The sequence below is a fragment of the Conger conger genome, chromosome 6, assembly GCF_963514075.1.
Source record: "Conger conger chromosome 6, fConCon1.1, whole genome shotgun sequence".
NCBI lineage: Eukaryota > Metazoa > Chordata > Actinopteri > Anguilliformes > Congridae > Conger > Conger conger.
Genome location: NC_083765.1, coordinates 13996721 through 14020981, shown reverse-complemented (window position 1 = coordinate 14020981; position 24261 = coordinate 13996721). Strand labels below are relative to the sequence as shown.

Here is a 24261-nt window from a genome sequence, read left to right as displayed (position 1 = left end):
CAGCTATTAAGTGCTTTCAGTGATTGATTATTCATGTATTATTTAGCACATGTTATATTTCTTGCTTAAAATACTTTTCTGGGCAAAGAACCTAACCCTCAACAAAAAAAGCTGCTGCTAAACATTGCTTAATAAAACATTTGGATAACTATAATAGTTAGTATCATGCTGAAAGGCAAATTTACATAAACATCTTTTGCTTCTACATTCTGAGTGGCCAGGCCAGGATAGTCTAATCCATTTGTTTAACAACATGTCTGTTAAGCTTCGCAATATCATGTCACATTGTGTGGAACAGTGTAACTGTCCACTGCCTATGAAGTGAAGGTTAAAACTACGTTTCAATTTTCTGAATATTTATTTTTACAGCACTATCTAATTGAGGTATTACGGTAATCAAGACGCTCGTATATTGCCGTCTATTTCCTATGTTACGGTAAACGTGTCGGTTCTGACCGTTCTGACGGATTGTAGGATGTGTTCGCTTAACCAAAGCAGAAATACTTCAAGCAGGAACCTTTCACAGACTTTTCAAATACAACGAAAAACTGGAAGACTCTCCATAGTATGCTGTGAGGCTGCTGGTAAGCATTTATTTAGTGTTAGAAATAGTATTGCAATCGCATTTTGTGAGGTTTTTGACACTTTCGAAAAGAGATATAAGTGTTGGGAAAATTACCCCGACTTGCGTGTTTCAGCGGACGATTGTGAGATGTGTCGCTACCTGTTCCGTCTTTTGTTCTTTGCATGGTTTGTAAACCGAGTATTATTATTATTATTATCATTATTATTATTATTTTGCAATGTGCATGATAGAGTGATTAAGAAAAAATAATTGAAGTTGGCACTTTGAGACCAAATTACAGACGATATTATTTGCAGGAAAAATGCAAGTATATAGCGTATAACCTATATACTTGTATTGTGGGAATAATTTAAGATTGGTTTGCTGGCATACGAAGCTCGATTAAAAAAATATTAATTACGTTTTTACTTCTTTTCATACACTACAAATTGCTTATTTGATTCACTCTTGAGTAAACTGGCTTCACTGTTAATGATTTGTTTGTTCTGGTGAAACAGAAAATGGCATGTTCCCTAATTCTGACATAAAAGGCATCTGTTTGTACATTGCCTGAGGTGTATTTTAGTGTAGGCTGTCTTGTTGTATTAGTTAAGTTGTGTGCTTATTGATAATGATATTGGCGTGTTGGCTACAGCTGAGACGCAGTCGTTTATCGCTGTTTGGGGTGGCTCCTGTTCAGATGGCTACGCACTTTGGATTAAAGACATAAGTACCCTTCTTTCTATATTGAACAGAACGATGTTTCTTTTCATGGCTTCATTTGTTTTATGTGATTATTGTTCATTCATTGTTTGCTATTAATCACTTGTGCAGTTATGTAGGCTACCGTTTAAATTCAGATTAGATGAAATATCAGTCACGACTTTAAAAAGTGCCATTCGTTTAATAGCATTTGAGAAGTATTCGCTGAGTATATGGGATAACAAAACCAAGTGGCAAAATAATTTAAATATAACAAGCATTTCCCATTGAACTATATTATTCTGTTGTGTGTGTGGATGTTTACAAAATTCATTTTGTAAACATTTAATTCTCACTAAGAGCCAGCATTGTAGTTCTCTATAGGTTTCCACCTCCATGCATGTAGTGAAAGGAGGTTTATCAAGCAGGAGTGTTTTGACTGGCAAATTAGGCTCATCCCAAACCCCAGAAAATACCCATTCCCTGTCTCCAGTAAATGTATAATCTTCAGAAGCAGATTTCAGCCTTGCTTTCCTTCGCATCATTCTATTGCTGATCCATTTACCCACCACTGGGAATTAGCCTCTTTTCCATTCCCATATGTCTGAAGAAGTGCGACAAGAACATTTTCTGTGCTTAAATATTTTATTCCATTTCATAATTGCACTCATATCACAAAGTGTTATTCACCCTCTGTTCTGAATAAACGGATTATATATATTTTACAGTGGCAAAGTCCACTTCTGCACCTGCACAAGTGTGTAATCAAACAATGCACCCTGTACACACTTTATACATTGCCTCCCACTCCATTTCAGGGCACCATAACATAAATTGTGTCACAGGTGTTTCTGCTCAGTCAGTTGTGTTCAATTGCTTCCTTAGTGCAGGTATAAGAGAGATTTCACAATCTAGTATTGATTCTAGACTTTTGATTGTCTGGAGTGTGTTCTTGTCAACAAGTGGACCAGACTTGGTCAGAATAAAAAGCCATTATAAAACTGAGAAATAATGGGGAAACAAAACAGTCCCATACGTAGGTCAAACCTAAGAGTTACCAAAATCAAATGTTTGAAACATCGTTAAGAAGAAAGAGAGCATTCATGAGCATGGTAGGACAAGGAAGACCTCAATAGTTGATGACTAACAAATTTTCACCATAATTAAGAAAAAACCGTAAACACCTGTTTGACAAACAAGAAACAGTATTCATGAGTCAGGCATGGATGTTCCAGTGACGACTGTCTGCAGAAGACTTCACAAACAGAACTACAGAGGCTAGGCTACACTGCAAGGTGCAAACCGCTAGCTGCAAAAACAGGATGGCCAGGTTACAGGCTGCTAAGGAGTACCTAAACAAGTCTGCAGAGTTCTGCAGTGTAAACAACCTCAGGATTGTATGGGCATGGTCTCAATCACCTCACCACCCACCCACCTCCCTCCTTCCTCATCAACTCAGTTGCAGAGACTAGGAGAGAGACAAGGTTGGTAGAAGGATTTAGAGCTGAAAAGTAGTAAAATGCACCTCACACAGAAAGGCTCCTGTCGGGATTCAAACCCAGGGCATTTTTGTTGTGAGGCGACTGCGTTATCCACTGCACCACCGTGCCACCACATGGGTCACGCATAAAAAATCTATACAAATCTCATGAAATTATGGGAGGAGATATGCAATGAGACTAAAACATTTATTGGCCATTAAATAAATTATATCATAAATATCATAAATTATCATAAATATATCATAAATTATCTGGAACCAATAGAGATTGGTAATACATTGAACTCCATACATTTAATCCCCACATGGGAATAGGTGGAAATGTTTAGACTGAAATAAGTCGATATTGCATTTGTACATATACATTTGTTTGGGGGACATAATTACCCCGTAAAATGTAGTCTGAATCCATTCACAGATTTAGCATTCCAGTCAGTTTAATCACCAGCAATGATACTCAGCTTCTGGTGATTTCAATGGATCACAAGCCATCATCACACACTTCAAGCAGTCATTGCATGCAGAGCAAAATAACTAAACATGACAACTTTCATTTACACTACATTACATTTTACTGTATTTGGCAGACGCTTTTATCCAAAGTGACATACAATAAGTGTCTGCATGTCTGACAAGGTACAATTAAGTATCAGTTATCAAAAGCCATGAACATCAAGTCTAGTTGATATGGTAAGCATAGGCTAAGTCAGTCAAATTATGGCGTGTCTTAACTAGAAGTGACACACGATTACAAACTATGCGTTAAAGAATGACAACATCAAGATAAAGATATACGTGTAACAGCGGAAACAGGAAAGTGCTTGCACATGCATACACGTGATGCATCAGAGTGATACTAGATTGGTGCAGAGGGGTAGTGTAGACTTAGTCAAGGTATACTCTGAAAACGAGATGTGTTTTCAGACCTCAGCGATACGTAGGCAGTGTCTGAGCGGTTTGTAAAGGAATGAGTCTTGTATGTAGGAAGGGGCTGACCTGTTGGCTGCAGTGTAAGCCAGAGCCAGGACTTTGAACCTGACCCTGGCAGCAACCGGCAGCCAGTTGAGTGACCTCAGCAGGGCAGTGGCTTGCAAGAACTTTGGAAGGTTGTAGGGAAGTTTGGCAGCCATGTTCTGGAAGAGCTGTAGGGCCTGTTTGGCACAGGCTGGTAGGTTTGCAAGGAGGGAGTTGCAGTACTCTAGATGGGAGATTACAATGGCCTGGATGAGTAGCTGGGTGGAGAATAGGATCAGGTATAGTTGAATCCTCCTGATGTTCTACAGGAAGATCTGCAGGACTGTGCTATTGCTGTGGCATGATCATCCAGGACCACCTTCAGCTGTATGAGCAGATTGATACCATGTGGCCTATTCACATCTTTCAGTTCCATTTTTGGTCAGACTATAATAATTTGGACAAGATAGATGTCATGGTGATACAAAAATCAAAGAGAAATATGAGGCAGTGAAGCACATTAAGTCGTGTCAGTTAAGTGCAGCCTTTGATACTCTCACTGGAATAGAGGCCCATTACAGGACGCTTATCTCCATAAATGCTAAACGACAGGGGGCCTTCTGGCAGAAAAATAGCATCTCTAAATTTCTAAACTGTAATTACTTTGGTCACACAGTGTCTGGTAATCTAATTACTCTCCTCCTGTACATTTGACACTGTGAAAACTTCCAGATAGTCCGGTTTGGGGTGAATTCAGGATTAATTTTGCAATGTGGGTAAGCCCCAGGTGTTTTGGTCCTCAAAAGTCCAAAGAAAGTGTGAGATTGGCATTTTCTTGTTGCCCTGGTAATTTGTATAGAACATCTGAGGTGGCTGTGGAAATGCTGCTGGGGCCATGCTGCTGGGGCCATACTGCTGGGGCCATGGTCATGCAGTTCCCAGCTTCACTCCTAGCGGTCTTCCCTTTGGGTCCACTCATTGGGTCCACCCATAATTTGCTGAAAGAAGAATGTGTGCATATGCATTGCACATTAAATGTCATGTTTCCAAAGAAAATACAGTAAATCAGCCAAGTCAGCGCACCTCTTGACCCAGATTTTTTTCATACAACCGAAGACCTTCCCTGCCTTCTGTTGCTCAAGAGAAGCATTATGCAGCTTTAAAGATGCCCAGTGTCAAAAAGGAAAGCAGTGCAGATGTTTATGATCTGATGATGACCAGAAGGCCAGAAATGTAGAGGGCATCTACTGAGCCAGTTGTCTAGTAGACCAGCTGCAGCAGTATTAACCTCCAAACCTCAAGTGAAAGGGTCAACTGTAGTACAGGGTCTTTCATGGTTGGCATTTATATAGCGCCTTTATCCAAAGCGCTGTACAATTGATGCTTCTCATTCACCCATTCATACACACATTCACACACCGACGGTGATTGGCTGCCATGCAAGGCACCGACCAGCTCGTCAGGAGCATTTTGGGGTTAGGTGTCTTGCTCAGGGACACTTCGACACAGCCCGGGAGGGGGTTCTAACCGGCAACCCTCGGACTGCCAGATGACTGCTCTTACTGCCTGAGCGATGTCACCCCCATCTCATCCAGTGGAGTGCTGCTGACAGCTGGAGTTTAATGATTACACCTGCCTGTCCAATGTAATTGTGAAGCGTGCCACTGGGGTGATTTTTAATAGCTGGATTATGGTGTTGTTTGTATAGCATGCCAAATTGCTAGTGCTATGTTCACATGGTTCATGGTGTTGGAAAAAGACTTGAAGCAACACTTCTTTGTTATTTTCTTTTGTCTTGTTCTTGTCAATCAAAGATTTAAAATAGACATAGCTACGGTAGAAAAATAGCTGATATGAAAGTAGCTGGTTAGACATCTCATGTGGCAGTGTATGCCAGCATTAAACTTAAGTTTGCCAGCTTGATGTATATGTTTAATTTGATCAAAATAATATTGCTTGCACGTCCTTTGGGTTGCATTTGGAGGGGGTATGGTGAAGTGCCAGTGGCACTCCCTCACCATTACCTTTGTGAGTAACCTTACACTGTGAGTAACTGCCTTTAACCTTATACTGTGATTAAGTACCTTTAACCTTACGCTTTGTGAGTAAGTGCATTTAACCGTACACTGTGAGTAAGTACCTTTAACCTTACGCTGTGAGTAAGTACCTTTAACCTTACGCTGTGAGTAAGTACCTTTAACCTTACGCTGTGAGTAAGTACCTTTAACCTTACGCTGTGAGTAAGTACCTTTAACCTTACGCTGTGAGTAAGTACCTTTAACCTTATGCTGTGAGTAAGTACCTTTAACCTTACCCTGTGAGTAAGTACCTTTAACCTTATGCTGTGAGTAACTGCCTTTAACCTGACACTGTCAGTAAGTACCTTTAACCTTACGCTCTGAGTAAGTACCGTTAACCTTACCCTGTGAGTAAGTACATTTAACCTTATGCTGTAAGTAACTAGCCTTACGCTGTCAGTGCCTTTAACCTTACTCTGTGTTTCCAGGGAATGAGTGGCCGGGCGTGTCTCTCCTCTCGTGCACTCACCAGGGTGCCCTGATGAGGGTGGCGGTGCTTTAGTGACGCGGCACAGGCAGCCTTACGCTCTGAGTGCCACCCGTGCGAAGATAACTCACAGAGCGTATTTCAGCCTAGATAAACGTCGATGTGCCTGAGTTAGCAGAGGAGGCACGTGTTCCCCTGAGGCACTGCCGCATGGGAAGTGCAAGCGAGGCCTCGCATCTCACAAACTAATGAAGATAAGCAATCCTCCAAGCCACAGCGCAAATGTCATTTACCAGAGCCACCCTGTTTCAGTAAACCTGCCTCCTGGGATGGGCGAGTCAATGACATAATACAGAGAGTGCCTCCCAGCACTGAGAGTGCCTCCTGTGATGATGAGACACCCAATTTGCGTCTGAAAGTGTCTGATGATGAGCTGTTGTTTTCAGGTAATGGTGTCCTTCAACACACTGAAGCTGAAATGTTCAACATAATATTCCAGCTTGTGTTTAAACATCTTTGTAGGTATGAAATGATGCCAAATATGCTTCTTCGGCTGGTGTGAGCGTTTGTGCGTGTGTTTGTGTGCGCGCGTGTGTGTGTGTGTGTGTGTGTGTGTGTGTGTGTGGCATGCTCTGGAGCCACTGTGATTATGAATTTTAGAATAGAATATCCATGAGATTCCACAATCAATCACATGAGAGTACCGGGTCAATGAACTGGCAGAGAACGAAAGAGAGTAATTAATGTTTTTATTGCTGACAAGATATTTTCCACCAGCATTCACCAAAGTGGCTAGAGACCCTGAACATGATATCTCTGCCCACAAAAACCCAATAACTTATGTTCAGTCTGCCTTGTCTAGCTGGTGGCAGTTAATATGATTTCATTGTCACACTTGAGCAAGATGATCTATTCATGTTTGGCTAAATTATTGTTTGAAAAATGAAGCTTAACTTTTATCATTGACTATTAGTCCTGCTGGGGAAACAAATTATTTTTATCTCTTATAAATACAGATTACTTTCTGGTAGGCTACGGAGACCATTATTGATCATGGCTTGATTGGGGGGAAAACCTTCACTGCAATATCTGCAATCAATATGCCCTGTGGTCATAGAGGTAATCCTTACTGATGTTCTTTCAGAGTGGCATTATTCACGCTGCTTACTGGACAGGTGGTAGCATTTGACAGCTGTGGGATTGGGATTGTTTTTGAAGTACAGATTTGAAATAAAACGAGTGTCAGAGGCTTTAGAAACGTAAAAGTGGAGGAATGTGAATGTATTACAAAGCTAGTGGTGAGGAGTCACGACAAGTAGCATCTGTCCACCTCAGTTCTAGCTTTAGATAATTTATTTTAGATTATTGACCACAGGGTTTATATTGACAAAATGATAAATGTTGTCTGCTTTTCCATTGATTCCTGATCAGTTGAGCCCACCCTTCTTGTACCATCAGGCGAATTTAACTGCTCTTTGTCTATAATTTCTCTTTTCTTTCAATGCATTTCCACCTCACTGGCACTGGGGATGATTGTACGCTATTTTCACTCCATGTTGCAATCTGTGCTCTGTTCGCTCAGTGTAAATGTTCTAATGTGTATCCCACTGTTTTCGCTAAGGTCTGATTTCACACGAAAAAGGAATATTACCAGTATCCAGGGAACAGTGCAGTGCTTGGTGTCAGCTTTTTATCGGTTTATTTTTTTATTTTTCAATTTTTTTTTTCATTTTTTACCCTCCTCTCTCCCTACGTGCGTCCCCTGGGCGCCATTATTCATAACGCAATTACTTCTGTATTATGAGGCTTAGTTCATATTGTAAAACAAACTGAACCGGAATGAGATTAGCGAAGGTTATTTATTGGCGTGAGCTTGGGTCAGGATGAGTCACAGCATCCGCCCTGCGGGCTGCGTAGGCTGTTAGTGCCTTCAGCCCGGCGTAACCACGCTCCCTGGGTGGGTTGTAAGGCCTGTTCCCTGTGTTCCCATGGTCTCCTAACCCCCGAGGAAGGCAATTTTAACACTGAAATGGTACTGTAATGGGAGGAGCTGGGGTGTTATGGCACGCAAACAGTCGGTGGTGGGGATAGCAGTAATGAGGCTTGTGCTTGTGGTCTCATGCTTATTATGCGTTATTACCATAAGGAGTGGAATGAGGGAACAGCCAGTCAAGATACAGTGCACTGTGGCAGTTAGGATACGGGCAGCTGTGGGTCTGGACCTTAAGTGTGTGCGTGCATGCCTTTACCTGTTGGAATGGTCTCTTCTCCATCGCCATTCTGGTCTGTTATGGATGGGGCCCCATCCAATTCAGACAGACTGCTCACAGCTGAATGGTTGGGACTGTATGTCTGACTGGAAGCCTTGTCCAGGATAATGGCGCCATTACATTAGACTTGCACATAACTACCTCCCGCATGAGCAACCTCTACCTGACCATTTGAGTGTTATTGTTCATTTCTAATTAAGTTTGATGGCCTGGTCAAGTGCCGGTTTTGCAGTTCAATAATGGTGCATCCACACCAGGGTTTAATTTTTCTAATTCAGAATCCCAATCTGCCTGATTTTGAGGCAGTTCATGAACTCACCTCATGTACAGTAACCATATAGTTACGGCCACTGGTGCCTATTCATTGTGTTTATTATAGGCTAATTGAGTTAAACTGGGGTTAATAATTTATGAGTTCAAATAATTTCTCTACACTTAGTTAATTTATTTATTGTGCCCCAGTGTTCACTGTATGGTAATTTCTTGTTGAATTATTTCATATTTATTTATTGGGAATGTGCGGTAAGAATAAAGAGCCTTTCAGCGGCTTCCATTGCTGTTGCAGGCCTCTCTGACATTTCTCACACATGTCTCTGCTCCTGGACCTGCTCTACCTGTCTCTCCACTCGGGTGCTTCTGGACCCTCACCTGCCTGCCTCTTCTCTCCGGTGCTCCACAGGTTGCCAGGTCTGCTGAACTTTGGGGGTGTGGCCAGAGAACCTGCGTTTGGGGTCAGGAGTTGGGTGCGGACCCCAGCCTCTGGATTTATAAGAACACTTACCCAAGTAAGTCTCATTGATTATTTATTATTACTTATTTTCAGTGATTAAAAGAGATCTACAGGGATCTACAGGGAGACAGCCCTCACCGCAGTTAAAATCTCCTTTGTGTTTTTGTACGTGTGTGTATTTGCGCTCTCAGACAGGGAGTTAGTTGGGTTTTTGTCTGAGTGAAGTGCTATCCCTGCTGAAATAAAAGCTTTTTGAGGGCAGGGTAAAAGTGAGATGCATAGCACTCCTATTGCCGCCCAATGACTTTGAAGTGCAGCGTGATGAGAGGGCGGCCGCCATCGTTCCCACACCACGGAGCTCGGCTGTCATCCTTGCGCTGAGTGCCACAATCACCAGAGAAATGACCCCCTTCTGCTCGGCTAAAACAGCGCCTCATCACTCCAGAGTCTGCAGCTATTCATGTTTTTATCAGATACATAGGCCCACAGTGCCCTCCACCAATATTCACGCCCTCCATGAAGATGAACAAAGGAGGCTGTATAAAATAAATGCAGGTAATGAGCTATATTGTGTGCTCTAAAATGGAAAATTGCATCCTTTTACTACATATTAAAACATGATTACCTGCTCTAGCGCACAATAGTTCATCACTGGTATTGTTGACTTATATAAAGCCTTTGTGCTGTATCTGTTTCGAGAGAATGAATAATTCTTGATTGCACAGTACTTGCTCGGATCATTTAGAAGCAGTATTTGTCATGGCATTATCATTTAACAGAATGTGGAATCAGACATTTATGTTGTTGCTGGTAGTTGAAGATCAAACCTGTGAAATATTCGTTCAGGTTAAGCCTTACTGAAAAATGTGTCCCTTACACCGAATAATCTATTTAAGAACATTTTCCACTGAAATGTCTTTATTTATTTATTTGGGTACATTGTTCTGGTTGTATTATACAGATACGTACAGTTTATACAGATCGGGTAGCTACCTCTCATTTAAAATAGTCCATAGTAAAGTTACAGAATCGTGTTGTTCAAAACCTGCTATGTTGTTGCTGGTAGCTTTCCGACAGACGGCTGCCTTCATTTGAATTGAAGGTAACTTACCCACAGCATTGCTTTTCATCACATCATTGTGACACTTCACTTTGGGAGTTAAGGAAACAACCCAAACAGCCAAACAGGAGGAGATTTTATTTCCTGTAATATCAAGCTCCATTAAACCATACATTACTTTTTCAGAAAGCTGTAAATGTTTATTTTTTATGTTTTCTTTATCCATAAACAACTCTTTGTTTTTTGCAGTGTAAAACGATATCTTGGCCTTTTCCTTTTCTTCCATTTTTATTGTTGATCCCTTTTACAACTCTGGCAATAATGATACATTGCTTTTGTCTGTTTGTTTTCCATCTAGTCTCTAGAGGTGGGGGGAATCGATAAACTGAAAGTAAAAAATGGTTATTATATTTTGTATACCATTAGTTGCTTGCATTGTGTTGTTTATTTAACTGAATAATTTCTTTCTGCACATTTTTGTAAACCTGTTAATATGTACACATGTAGCCTGTTGTTTATTATTGCTACAGTTAAGTTTTAGATATGGACTATCCTTTTATCATTGGCCTTTTGGGATTTGTTGACTGCACTTCACTGAAACCGCAGGTTTTGTGTGTTGGGAGTGAAAAGGGGCAGTTTGCCTGAACTGCATTATGCCCAAGGCCAGGTGCAGAAAGCAGGAAGCCACGCTCAGAGAACTCTGTGAGGTGTAAGTGTGTTCCCCACGCATCGCAGCGGTTGCAAGCTCTGTGAGAGTCAAATTGGACATAGACCTAGATGCAAGAGAACAGTAGCTTTTTCTTCACTTGGCATCCATCAGGGGCAGGAAGACGGTATGCTTTCTGTGTATTTTGGAGGCTCTGTGTAGCTTCATCGGGCCATCCACGTTCCGAGCTTCTCTATCCTCATACTCGCTAATAAGCCATGAGGCGGATGAACCATACATGTCATCTGCACAGCAGAATTGAGAATTGACGTGGCTGTAATTGTGCTATCATGTGCATGTGTCTGTGTGAATTTACAGGCTCTGAGTCCAGGCAGGCTCCTCTGCTGTATGTAGCAGTAGGACGATTGTTTTGTAAACTGCTCGTCTTTCTTAGGCCAGCTCCACTTCTCGTCAGAAAAGCTGTCCTTCGTGCAGCCTTAGTTTTATTATTAAACACCACTGCGGCAACGCTACTGGGCGCTGAGGAAGAGGGGAAACCCACGCAACCAGTTCTCTGAAAACTCGAAACCCAGATCACCGGAGGCAGGGCTAGCAGGCTGTCTCAGTGCACAGCACGTTCACCACCTCGGTAAAAGCCAGTTTTACTCCAGAAGCAGACCAGTCGTTATTTATTTTTTTGGTTTCCTGTTCGGTCCGTGCATACTAAATAAACCACACAGCCCTATTGGAATGGACAGACAGGTTATGAGGGAACGAAAGGCGTAGTTTGTTTTTGGTTGATGTCAATGCTGTGAGTTATGTGCTTGTTTCAAACCCTTTTTTAGGAACTTTTTTTTCAACTTGCCTTGCTTCTGTTTTAATGGTTAAGGCTCTGTTCCTCAATCAAACAATGCTTGTTGTTTTGTGTGGTAATCTTTATTTTATTTTTTTTTTTTAAGTAATGTCACACGTGACATATTATTCCAGGGATTCTGAATGGTTCAGGCAAAGATCCAACCTTGAGTAGAGTCCTATGTCCTCAGCTGTAGGCCTACTGCTATATGACAGAGTGTGTGTCAAATGAACACTGATGATCTTGTCTCAGTCAGGATCGGTTGGGTTTTATTCAGCCGCGGGTCCAACTAAGTTTACAATCATCTGCACTTGCTGTCTCAGGGAGACTACTTTCCACATCATTGCTGTACATTTTCATTTTCTCTGGTGAAACAGTCATTATTAGCTTTTCCTGTCATTTCTTTTCCTCTTCTCTACAGGCTCTGCCAAATCAAGAAATTACAAGTAGATTAAACTGAAGGAAGCTTAGCTAACTGGGCTTCCATTCAATGTTGAAGTCAGGAATGAAGAAAGCCAAAAACGATGTTGACTAACAGTTTTGTATTTGTAGCTTCGTAACAGAAAGGGACAAATCCAGCCATGCTAAGATACTCAAGCACTTGCAATTCTGCGGGGCAGTAGACACTGTGTCCTAAATGCTGGTTTCACTTGTGCAGTTATATGTTGGTTTCTGTACTCTGTTCCATGTGTCCTGATGGGGAAGGGAGGTTTAGAAACAGCCCTGCACAATATTATAGGCTGAAAGCTTTTAAAGTAGGGAGGTATAATTGTGCTGTAATTGGGTTTTTTGATCAGCTTTGTTGAGGTGAATGTTACTCCCAGAAAAATGAGCTAATCCTGTGCACACAAGGAACAACTCAAATCACAATTGTACCTTGTTCAGCTAGGATGGAGATCTGTATTATTTTCCAAGAGGTGAAATGAAGAGGTAAAATGTGAAAATCAATATAAGTGCAACTATGATTGTAGGATGTCCTACTCTAAACCCCTTCACTCAAACACTAACATTTCAAGTGTTTAATAACTGAACAGGCGGTATGTTGTAATGGCAAATGAATGGTTCTGAAGGGTGATGATCTCCCTTGGAAAGGGTTTAACTGATTTAACAGAAATGCCAAGGTGGGTGGTAATTATTTATCTCCATTCAATTGGCTGCCCTTCTGTCTCGAGTCCTTGACTGTGCTATTCTTAAAACTTAAAATGTCCCATTCTTTATGTATAAAGCATTTTAGCGGGGTGAATGATAAGTGGTAAATAAATAGCAATGCCATGTCAGGGCTTCATTTTTTGTTATTGTCATTGAAATATGCCACCAAACAGGGCATGTGATGGGCTATTAATATCACGCCTACGGTCAATTGCATCATGTGAGGGCCATTACTGCATTTGCTTTAGAAAACATGGGCAGGCTTTTTTCCGAGAGTTTTGCTGGAGTAAAACATTTTACTATTGCTCCATTTATTATTTTCACTAAATTACCTCTTGACTATGAAAAGCTTTTTTTTAAGATTAGTTATCATGGCTCCTGTGTTTAAGAAGTACTTCATTTTAGTACATTTTAGTTTAGTAGGTTGTTCCGAACATCTTGGAGAACTAGCCACAGTTCTTCTGTGGATTTAGGCAGCCTAGAATGCTTCTGTCTCTTCATGTAATCTCAGATAGACTCGATGATGTTGAGATCAGGGCTCTGTGGGGGCCATACCATCACTTCCAGGACTCCTTGTTCTTTTTTACGCTGAAGATAGTTCTTAATGACATTGGCTTTATGTTTGGGGGTCATTGTCCTGCTGCAGAATAAATTTGGGGCCAATCAGATGCGTCCCTGATGGATAAGTATCTGCCTGTACTTCTCAGCATTGAGGAGACCATTAATTCTGACCAAATCCCCAACTCCATTTGCAGAAATGCAGCCCCAAACTTGCAAGGAACCTCCACCATCCTTCACATCGGTCTCCAGCCCTTCGGCGAACAAACTGCCTTCTGCTAATATTTCCAATTTTGACTCATCAGTCCAGTGAAACTGGGGCCATTTTTTTTGCACCTGTGTTTTTGTGCATTGTTGAGTCGCTTGGCCTTGTTTCCACTTTGGATGTATGGCTTTTTGGCCACAATTCTTCCATGAAGAAGGCCAGATTTCTCCGCACAGTAGATGGGTGTACCTGGTTCCCACTGGTTTCTGCCAATTCTGAACTGATAGCACTGCTGGACATCTCCTGATTGCGAAGGGAAGTAAGCATGATGTGTCTTTCATCCTTCCTTGGCCGACCACTGTGTCTACGGTCCTCAATGTTGCCCGTTTCTTTGTGCCCGTTTCTTTCTTGCCATGGCGTATGACTTCTGACATTAAACTGTCTTCAGCTTAGAAGCAGAGTTTGGCTGCTCCTCACCCAGTTTTAACCCTCCTACTCAGCTGTTTCAGTTTCAGTTCATGATTGTGTTTCAACCTACATATTAAATTGATGATCATTAGCTCCTTTGTGCGACTGTACCGAGAAGAATTGATGCTGGTTTGAAGGCAAAGGGTGGTGTCACCAAATATTGTACTGTGTGTGTATATATATATATATAATATATATATATACACAAAGTACTTTGGCCTGCAATACAAAGTCCCAACTATTGGAGGGACTGGGGCCCTAGAACTTTCAGCACTGGCAATGTCACAGCCTTTATAAAGGGCCTAATTCAGGCAATTGGCTATACGTGAGCTAACATCCTCCGGCGAGCTTGCCTGTTTGTAAGGCCACTGCTGTCTGGTCCTATAGGCTTCCACGGCTGCCGTGGGAACAGGGCCAACTGAGGAAAACCAAAGAGGCTGCTTGTGTTTATCTTCAGATCAGTGTTGCACGTGTCAGGTTGTTTTCTAACATGTTCAGAGCACCTTCTCAGGGAAAGTCCCTCTATGCACTGTGTCTGCAAGCACTGCCACCTCCTCTGCTGATCTGAAATGGTCCTGGCTCCCGGATGAGTCAACCGCTCCCTCGCTGCAAAGCCGCAGCCTTAGGCTGTTTTGTTTAGGCCCAGCCTGTGGTGATGATCAGCGGGGTGCTTTTGATTAAGGGCTGTTCTCTGAGCTGAGGGTTTCTCTCATTATGGAAAGAAAGAGTAACAACTTCTGGTGGCATGTCCATTGTCCACGTGCGACTGACAGAGGCAGGGAGAGGTGAACATGATGCTAACTGGAGAGCAAGGCTCTGTCATCAGCAAATGATCGACATGCAGCTTTTCATTACTTTTTTAAAATATCAGTTATGCGCACGGTCACATTTGTGTACCAAATCCAACGACAAAGATGACATTTTATTCAGGTTTATAAGTTACAATAATGCCAGTTAAGTCAGATTTATCGGGATGATAAATGAATTCAGTTGTACTTGGTGGCATTAGGATGGTCAACGTTTGCTTATTTAGCTTTCGCTGCTCTATTTAACAGGAAACAGTATACCGGAAGTATCATTCCCAAAACATCTGCTTTACCTCCCTATTCCTGAAAAAGTGAAGACCCCGCCTTCTGCTCCTCTTGTTTCGCTTAATTGCACCAAGCAAGATAAATCGAGCACAGAAAAATATCAAATCAAAATAAAAATGTAATGTACTGTGCTGTGCAGGCCAGGTGGTGGGTCAAGTGTGTGCCAGTGGCTCACACCAGGAACGAGGTGTTCCTGACTCGGCCGAGCTGAGATCTATACGCCAGCTGTCAGGCACTGCCACTGCGGACAACCTGTGACGCATGACAGAGAGATGACTCTACCTGCTCTATCTCTGAGATCGCCCTCCCGGGCAATGCCACATGACCGACCCAATTAGATTATCATTTCTTCCTCAGAGATGCATGGTAATAAACGCTGGACCCTGTGTATGCGGATGATCAGCGAGACGTTGTGTCGTTGGTCTAGAAAGCTCTGTGAGAATGGATAGATGTGCGTTCGTACACGCGCAGTGCTAGGACTGGCCGATCGGGAGAGGGAGTGTGGGGGCGTTGTGTGAAATGCGTGAAGGTGGAAAACAAGAGCCCAGCCTGTCCCCTACAACCCGCTCACTGGGAAAACAGCCATTAAAATCCCATTACATGGGGAGAAGGGGAAGGGGCGTGGGGGGCAGGAGCCCCCTCCTCTCTAATAATGCAGAAAAAAGCTTCAGTGGCATGCCTCCATGCTGTGCTGAACACCAAAGCCTTTTTCCCTGGAAAAGTTCCAATTCTTCATCTTAGGATTATGCATTTATTGCAAATAGCTTGACTTAAAATTAAACATGACCTGAAAAATAAGTTCTGCATTAAGGAAGGAGGTGGGAGTTGGTGCTGTATTTGAATGTCAGAACCGGTGCCAGTCCCAGTTGTTCAGTGCAGAAGGACCAGTGTTTGTGTGTCAGTCCTGCAGAAGGGAGACCAGGGCTGTTTGTGTTTGTGTGTCAGTCCTGCAGAAGGGAGACCAGGGCTGTTTGTGTTTGTGTGTCAGTCCTGCAGAAGGGAGACCAGGGCTGTTTGTGTTTGTGTGTCAGTTCTGTAAAGAGAGGAGGCAAGAGTTGCATACTGTGCAAGCCTGTCTGTGATCCTTTGTTTCTTCTCTGCTCTGCAAGACAGCTGGGAAAGTGAGGAAATGTCCACTGCTTTATCTTTCACTTTTATATTTTGGTCTTCTGTTACTTGCACTAAAATGGCTCCTGCCGTGTCAAATGCTCTGTTGGCATTGTGTCATCCCTGTCTAATACAAACACTGTATCCACACTGACAGAAAATGAAAGCGATCTGATATTTAATGAAGTGAGAGCTTTGGTTTATAATCGTATCCCAAAAATCAGAATCATAATGAACAGAATACAGAATAGATTACTGGTCTTCAATCCTGGTCGTGTGGAGCCGCAGGGTTTACTAGGTCTAGTTTGGCCTCAAATCAATAACTAATTTAAACCAAAGTACCAGGTGGAATGAGCTTTTGACATTACTTAATTAATGTAAATACCACCAGACACTGCTTAGGGATCCCTGAACTACCGTAAAGCCTGATGCACACTACAAGATAAGACCGTTATTGTTAACGTGGGAGACCATGCACACAATGGCAGACTTTGCTGATTTTTTTCAGATTGCACACACTAGACACTATGGTGTGGTTTGTTTAGGCAATATGGAGGAGCTGTGAAAATGCATCAGAAGCTGCTGCTGTGTTCAGTAACAGTTACACAACCATGGCAGCAGCAGTGGCTGTCAGCCTGGAGCTGTCACTTTCTACTGCTCACGAGAGGCAGTCATGTAGAAAAGAGTGTCGTCTGAACTAAAGGCAATTTTGTATTTGTTGATTACTTAATTTCACTTACTGCAAGTGCTCTGTGTAGAAATGCTTTACACTGCCATCCCCAGTTGAAGCAGCGTCTTTACCTGTAAAAGATAAATATTCCATCAGCTGTCTTGTCACATTCTCACCTACCAGCTAAGGAGTGAAGTCTCTCAAACCTGTTCGCTTGTAACAAATTCATTCCTCCATTGAAGTTTCTATTAGCTTTTTTCAGTCTGGGTTTCCCCTTATCCAGTTTCTGATGTATTTCCAGTCACGTTTGGCCGGTGATACAGCTGGATTTGAGACTCGGACCTGTCATATCTCCACCGGGCTCTCCTGCATTGGCAGTGCATTCACAGTAACCCTGCTGCTTCGTACATCTGTACTAGGACATATGCAGGGCCTGGTTTAGCAGCAGGTGCCCTGGCTGTACGAGGGAGGAGTTATGTTTGCCCCCATTACAGAATTCAAAGATTGCAGGGACAGTGTGCAGAAGGCATAAAGTCACCTAGCAACCATGTGGGGGTGGAAACCGCCACTGACCACTGTGGAAAGAGGTGGCATTCATTTATTTATTGAACCCTGCTCAAATCTGCCATGTATTGGGCAAGGATATGATGTACAGCAGGGGTCTCCAATCTTATCCACAAAGGGCCGGTGTGTGTGCAGGTTGTTGTTTTAGCACAGAACTAAGACAGCTGATTCTACTCATCAAGGTCTTGATTAAAGAACAGGATTAGTTCATTAGTATAATCAGGTGTGTTACTGCTGGGTTAAAACAAAAACCTGCACCCACGCCGGCCCTTTTAGGATAAGATTGGAGACCCCTGATGTACAGCCTCGGGGGTAGGGGGAGTTAATGTTCCTGTTCAGGGTCCCACGCTCACTCATAAATCCCCCACATCTCTATTGATATTCATCCCCTGTCACTCAAGAGCAATGCTTTCCTTCACAGCAGGAAGCAGTTCATGACTAAATTAATGCTTCCCCTTGGTCAAAAGGTCTAGGGCAACATGGCAGGGTTGCTAAGCAGTGTACCCAAAAAAGGGGTGCAGTGTTTATTTTCCTCTGGTTACTCACTGTATCACTGCTCTGACCATTGTTGTGAGACAGATTGACTTGTGAGCCAGCAGTGACATTTGGCTGACATCACACTGTTAGGACCGTGAGAGGTTCTTGTCTTCTTGAGTGAGTCCATTGACTTGAGGGAAACTTATTTTTAATGTAATGTTATTGGTTTTGAATTGTGCTTGTCATCAAAACATGTGTGATTAATTTCTCTGTTGCTGCTATTGCCTCAACATCTTGTAACGGAGAATGCCCATATGGAAAAAAGGGCAGTTAATTTTAATGAACAGAGTGGCACTATCATAAATTGGGATGTTCTGTGCTGTCAGCAAGGGAGAGCTAATAACTGTTTACCTAGCGTGACTAAACACCATTAAAAGTGCTGGGGATCCTTGCTCAGCCCCATCTATCTGACTGTTTAGCTGGGAGTTGAAGCACTGCCAGTTCATTATCTCACCGGAAGCTCACTGGATCACACATCGCATCCGTCCCTGGCGCTCAGACGGTTAATTGAGCGGTTATTCCCCAGGCGGACCTTGAAACCTCATCTGAGCCAGGTGAATTTAATCTTCCCCTTTAAATTATGAATATTCTACTATCAGAACATTGGCAATTGAGTTCCATTTGTTAACACTCAAGGCAGACACGGCGCTGGTGCTGAACAGGGGATAACACGGTTGCCAGATAACAGTCGATACTCCTCAAAGGAGAACCAGCCAGGTGCTGGGCGTTCTCCTGCCATAATCACTTTAGCTGTGTAAATTTTATTTGCCATTTAATTTAGCCAATATATTTGTGTTTAGCCAATTTATTTGTGCCAGATTCATGCTGGTGCAGTGGATCTCAGTGATTTGTAAATGGGGGAAATGTGCTGTACCCATGCGTGCATCAACACACCCACACTCACATTCACACTTCCAGTTTCATCATAACTCAGTTAGTATGGTGTCCACTGCTACTGGATTACTAGTTTGAAACACACTCTATTGCTTACAGTCTGCTCATGTACTGGAAGCTGAAATAAAAACCATAGTTTTGAATATGCCCATCATCATGTCCTTCTCATATTTATACAGTGTCGACAACATAGGGCACCAATCCTGGATTAATATTGTGTGGGAAAATATAATATCTGACTCATTTTTTTGACTAATCATTTACTTAATAACAAACCATTTTTCCCTATTTTAGACTGAGTATTTTGTAAATAAAGGGCTGAAAGTAATGGGCAGATAAAGGGTTTGTGACCAAGCACCCTTCAAAAATATTTCATAATGGGGTATAAAATTTGAATTCTTCAGGTTCAAGAACAATAGCAGGGATATAATTTTCAATGTAAGGGGTGGGGAGGTGGCTATCTGACTAGGTAAGTTAGAGAAACTGTGTCAAAGTATTGATTACATTGTTTCGCAAAAAAACCAGCCTGACATCTGTGCCTTTGAGTCAGGTGACTGTAATGGAATTGTGCGCACTTCTTTCGGCATGTATTTACTGTCAACACTTCCATTGATTAAATACAAAACATCTCAAAGCTTAAGACGTACTGTTATAAATATGCAAGTAGTCCCTATTCTCAGCTCTCTGTGCTCTAGTTCCTTGCAATATGGAGGGAATTCCTGAAGGGAATTTACTTTTCATGAGAACATACGAGACCTTTTGATGAGAACAGGACATTCAACTCAACTTGTCTAGTCTTTTTTTATGTTGTTTTTTTTGGCAGTAACTTTAGTTTACATTACATTAGAGAACAGGTAGCATATCAGACGTTGAGAATTCTCTGGCAAAACATGCAAAAATAAAAATAAGTTCTATGTCTTGTTCTGGATCTATGCATATCTCAGCTCTTTGGATAGCTCAGCTTAATCTTTTCAGAAGAACAAATAACTGGTACTCCGAAATGATTCCTTTGCTTAGGCTTAAGGTGGAAATTCTCAAAAATATATTTTTGAAGCAGAGAAGATGATGTGAAATCACCTGTTGAAGTGTTGACGCATGCATTTGAATTGAGTTGGCACATAATTCATAACAGTGAAGGTAAAAAAGGAAAGCTGTCTCTAAATAAACATTGTCATCAAGTGCACTTTAATTAACTCAAAAGTGCTAATCGTGTTATTGGTGGTTGCTTGGCGACTGCATCAGCATCACATTGTTATTCCAGGAATAGAGTGAGTTGAAACGTCATGTGGATCAGGTGTCTGAAGGGAGAAGTTAAGAGATTTGTGACAAGTGAAGAAAAGCGTGGAGGATTTTTGTCCCCAGAGCCTTGGCTCACAGTGACACTTATGCCTAAATTTAACCCTGTTTATATTTTTCAGTGGGACAGTAGCTAATCCTGTCACTATTTCTTTTCTTTTTTTGCTGATTGCAGCTGAGGAACAACCAGTTTGAATTAAACTTAAACAGTCCATTTAATCCTAATAGCTCAGTGGTGAGTGGGTTCTATGTCAGTGGCTTGCTCCTTACAGTATGTTATTATTCAAAAAGGGGGGGGGGGTGTTCCTCCAATCTGGCACCCTCCAGTTGTAAACATGTCAGATGAACACGCATGCATACATTAGGATGTAGCTGCCATGGGAGTAATTTTACCTGCTCTTCATCACCAGCCATAGAGCAAGCGAGACTCATTCCTCACAAGGCCCCTATATCTGTGCTCAGGATTTGGTTGATTTGAAAAAAGCTACTTTAATAAGCATATGTTGCATATGCCTAAATTAATAGTTTTGTGTGTTTCAAAGCAGTTTTTTTTTCTGTCTGGGCTAATGAAATGCAGTCATTTGCAATGCTATACATTGTCCTATACAGTGAATGTATGCCTCCAGAGGTATGTGTGTATCTTTCCCAATTACTCATCAAAAAAAAAGTAATTGAGTTTTACCTTCTGTTGGTGCATGCAACCCGATGCCACTGCACTCAATAGAAAAAGTAAATAATTAGTATTATAAGTAATCAAGTAAGTGGTAGAGTACTTGATTCTTAAAAAAACATGCATTGGATTTCTGCCACATACTGTGATTTTGCTACATACTGTGTACAGTGACTTTCTGAGTGGTTCTGAGCCATATGTTGATGCCCACTAGGCTCTGATACTGCCATGTTATGTTATAAATAGGGGCGGCCTGTAGCATGGTGGTTAAGGTACATGACTGGGACCCGCAAGGTCAGCGGTTCGATTCCCGGTGTAGCCACAATAAGATCTGCATGCCCTGCAATGCTCCAGGGGGGATTGTCTCCCGCTTAGTCCAATCAACTGTACAACGCTCTGTATAAGAGCTTCTGCCAAATGCCAATAATGTAATGTTATTGTGGATTATTTTGTGATATTCTGTATCTCAATGTTAAAATGTACCTATGATTAAAATTCTACACAGTTCCATTCTTTGTAAGTGGGCAAACCTACAAAATCAGCAAGGGATCAAATAATTATTGCTCCCACTGTATGCATACATTTCCTGATATTAACCATTCATGGCAGGGGACAGTTATTCATGCCACTATTTAATGATACATTTGGGCTTATGAGCCATGTATTTACAGTGCCTACCTACCAGCAGTCGAAACTGCAGATAATGCTAACCACAAAGTCACCGTGATCTCAAAACCACTGCTGTGGAATTCAGATTGTGAATCCACCTGAAGTCTGCTGTCCTGCATTTCCCATTCTGATGTGATTTATTTTGCCCTGCTTGATTTGATGAATATGTGCATTAACAAATGTCTTCACAGGCAGTGCACGGACAGAAAATGGATGGATCAGTCATAGTGGTCTCATGGTGGCTGAAAGTTATTGACTACTGTAACAACCTCATTTTTCTTGTGTGAAATAAACTCATTTCTCCTGAGAGCACACAGATAATGTAGACAACGGTGTTTACAACTTACAGCACATAGTGCCAGTGTCTGTGGAGGGACCCCCCCCCCCCCCAATCAGGGCAAAGCTTGCTGTCTTACACTCCAAATACGTGATTACGGTAAACGGACCTCCAACTGCCTGTGATTATTATTTTTGTTTGATCAGCAATTAATCTTCCCTGTCTCCTATTACCAACATCAGGTCTGTCTCTTAAAGCAGCTTTTGTCATGTTAGGCCACATCACAGTGCATTTTCTCCTTCTGAAATGAGACCCTCTGCAGGGGTTATGTAGTAGATGCCAAAGGTGAAACCAAAGGATATTTGCTGTGTAAATGTAAGTTACATCATCTAATCTCTAGTGTTATTGTTCTACAGGTCCAATTACATTTTTAATTAAAGTACTGTGTCACCATGTTACGGTTAAAATCTAAATTGCTTTTTGCTCCCTGGTGGTGCAGGGTTAAGGCATCGGACTCCTCGATGCACTTACAGAACCAGGCCAGAGCCGCATGTAAGCGTTCCTGATTGCCCCGGAATCACGGTGCGGGGTTTCAGACCAGGACGCTCCAGTGTTTCTCCAGTAGTACATGGCCGATTGAAAATAAACAGTACAATTTCCCACCAAATTGGGAGAAAATGGGAAAAATTCTGAAATAAATAATAATACAAAAAAAAAAACTCAATTGGCAGTAAAATAAAAACTCTGTGGCTGTTGCTACACATCTATATTAATTCATGAAGCTGGATATTTGAAGTCATTTAGGTGAAGTACCGGGCTCAAGGGTACAATGCCAGCCCCACCTGGGAATCTAGCAAACCCAGTTACCTAATTATTCTGCTACACTACCACCAAAGTATTTTAAAGTCCATCCATCCATCCATCCATCGTCACCCGCTTATCCGGAGTCGGGTCGCGGGGGCAGTAGGCAAAGCCGGGTATTCCAGGCGTCCCTCTCCCCAGCAACGCATTCTAGCTCCTCCTGGGGGATCCCGAGGCGTTCCCTGGCCAGGAGAGATATATAATCTCTCCAGCGGGCTCTGGGTCTCCCTCGGGGTCTCCGCCCAGTTGGACGAGCCCGGAAAACCTCCAAAGGGAGGCGCCCGGGAGGCATCCTGATGAGATGCCCGAACCACCTCAATTGGCTCCTTTCGATGCGAAGGAGCAGCGGCTCTACTCCGAGCTCCCTCCGGATGTCCGAGCTCCTCACCCTATCTCTAAGGCTGAGCCCGGCCACCCTACGGAGGAAGCTCATTTCGGCCGCTTGTATACGCGATCTCGTTCTTTCGGTCACTACCCAAAGCTCGTGACCATAGGTGAGGGTTGGGACGTAGATCGACCAGTAAATCGAGAGCTTCGCCTTCCGGCTCAGCTCCTTCTTCACCACAACGGTCCGGTGCAACGCCCGCATTACTGCTGACGCTGCACCGATCCGCCTGTCGATCTCACGCTCCCTTCTACCCTCACTCGTGAACAAGACCCCGAGATACTTGAACTCCTTCACTTGGGGCAAAGACTCGTTCCCAACCCGGAGGGAGCAATCCACCGTTTTCCGGCAGAGAACCATGGCCTCGGACTTGGAGGTGCTGACTCTCATCCCGGCTGCTTCACACTCGGCTGCAAACCGCTCCAGTGCGTGCTGAAGGTCACGGTCCGATGAAGCCAGCAGAACCACATCATCCGCAAAAAGCAGAGATGCGATTCTGAGGTCACCAAACCGGACACTCTCCTCACCTCGGCTGCGCCTTGAGATCCTGTCCATGAATACCACAAACAGGACCGGTGACAAGGGGCAACCTTGGCGGAGTCCAACACCCACCGGAAACGTGCTTGACTTTGTGCCGAGAATGCGGACACAGCTCTCACTTTGGTTATACAGGGACCTGATGGCTCGTAACAACGGCCCCGGTACCCCATACTCCCGCAGTACACCCCACAGGGTTCCCCGGGGGACACGGTCGAAAGCCTTCTCCAAGTCCACAAAGCACATGTGGACTGGATGGGCAAACTCCCATGACCCCGCCAGCAACCCTGCCAAGGGACGGAAGCCACATTGCTCCTCCTGAATCCGAGGTTCGACCGTCGGTCGGAGCCTCCTTTCCAGTACCCTAGAGTAAGCTTTCCCAGGGAGGCTGAGGAGTGTGATACCCCGGTAATTGGAGCACACCCTCCGGTCCCCCTTCTTGAAAATGGGGACCACCACCCCGGTCTGCCACTCTACAGGTACTGTCCCCGATCTCCACGCGACACTGAAGAGGCGTGTCAGCCAAGACAGCCCAAC

The 24261-nt window shown here is 43.0% G+C and overlaps 1 protein-coding gene across 1 annotated transcript in view; it reads left to right on the top strand.

Annotated features, from left to right (window-relative positions):
- Nucleotides 1–450: 450 nt before the first annotated feature.
- Nucleotides 451–24261, top strand: part of LOC133131684 (tumor protein p53-inducible protein 11-like) — a 59655-nt gene continuing 35844 nt past the window's right edge. The window contains exons 1-2 of the mRNA XM_061247090.1: nt 451–584; nt 9177–9282. The gene's annotated coding sequence lies outside the window, so the exon portion shown is untranslated. The remainder of the gene's footprint in view (nt 585–9176; nt 9283–24261) is intronic.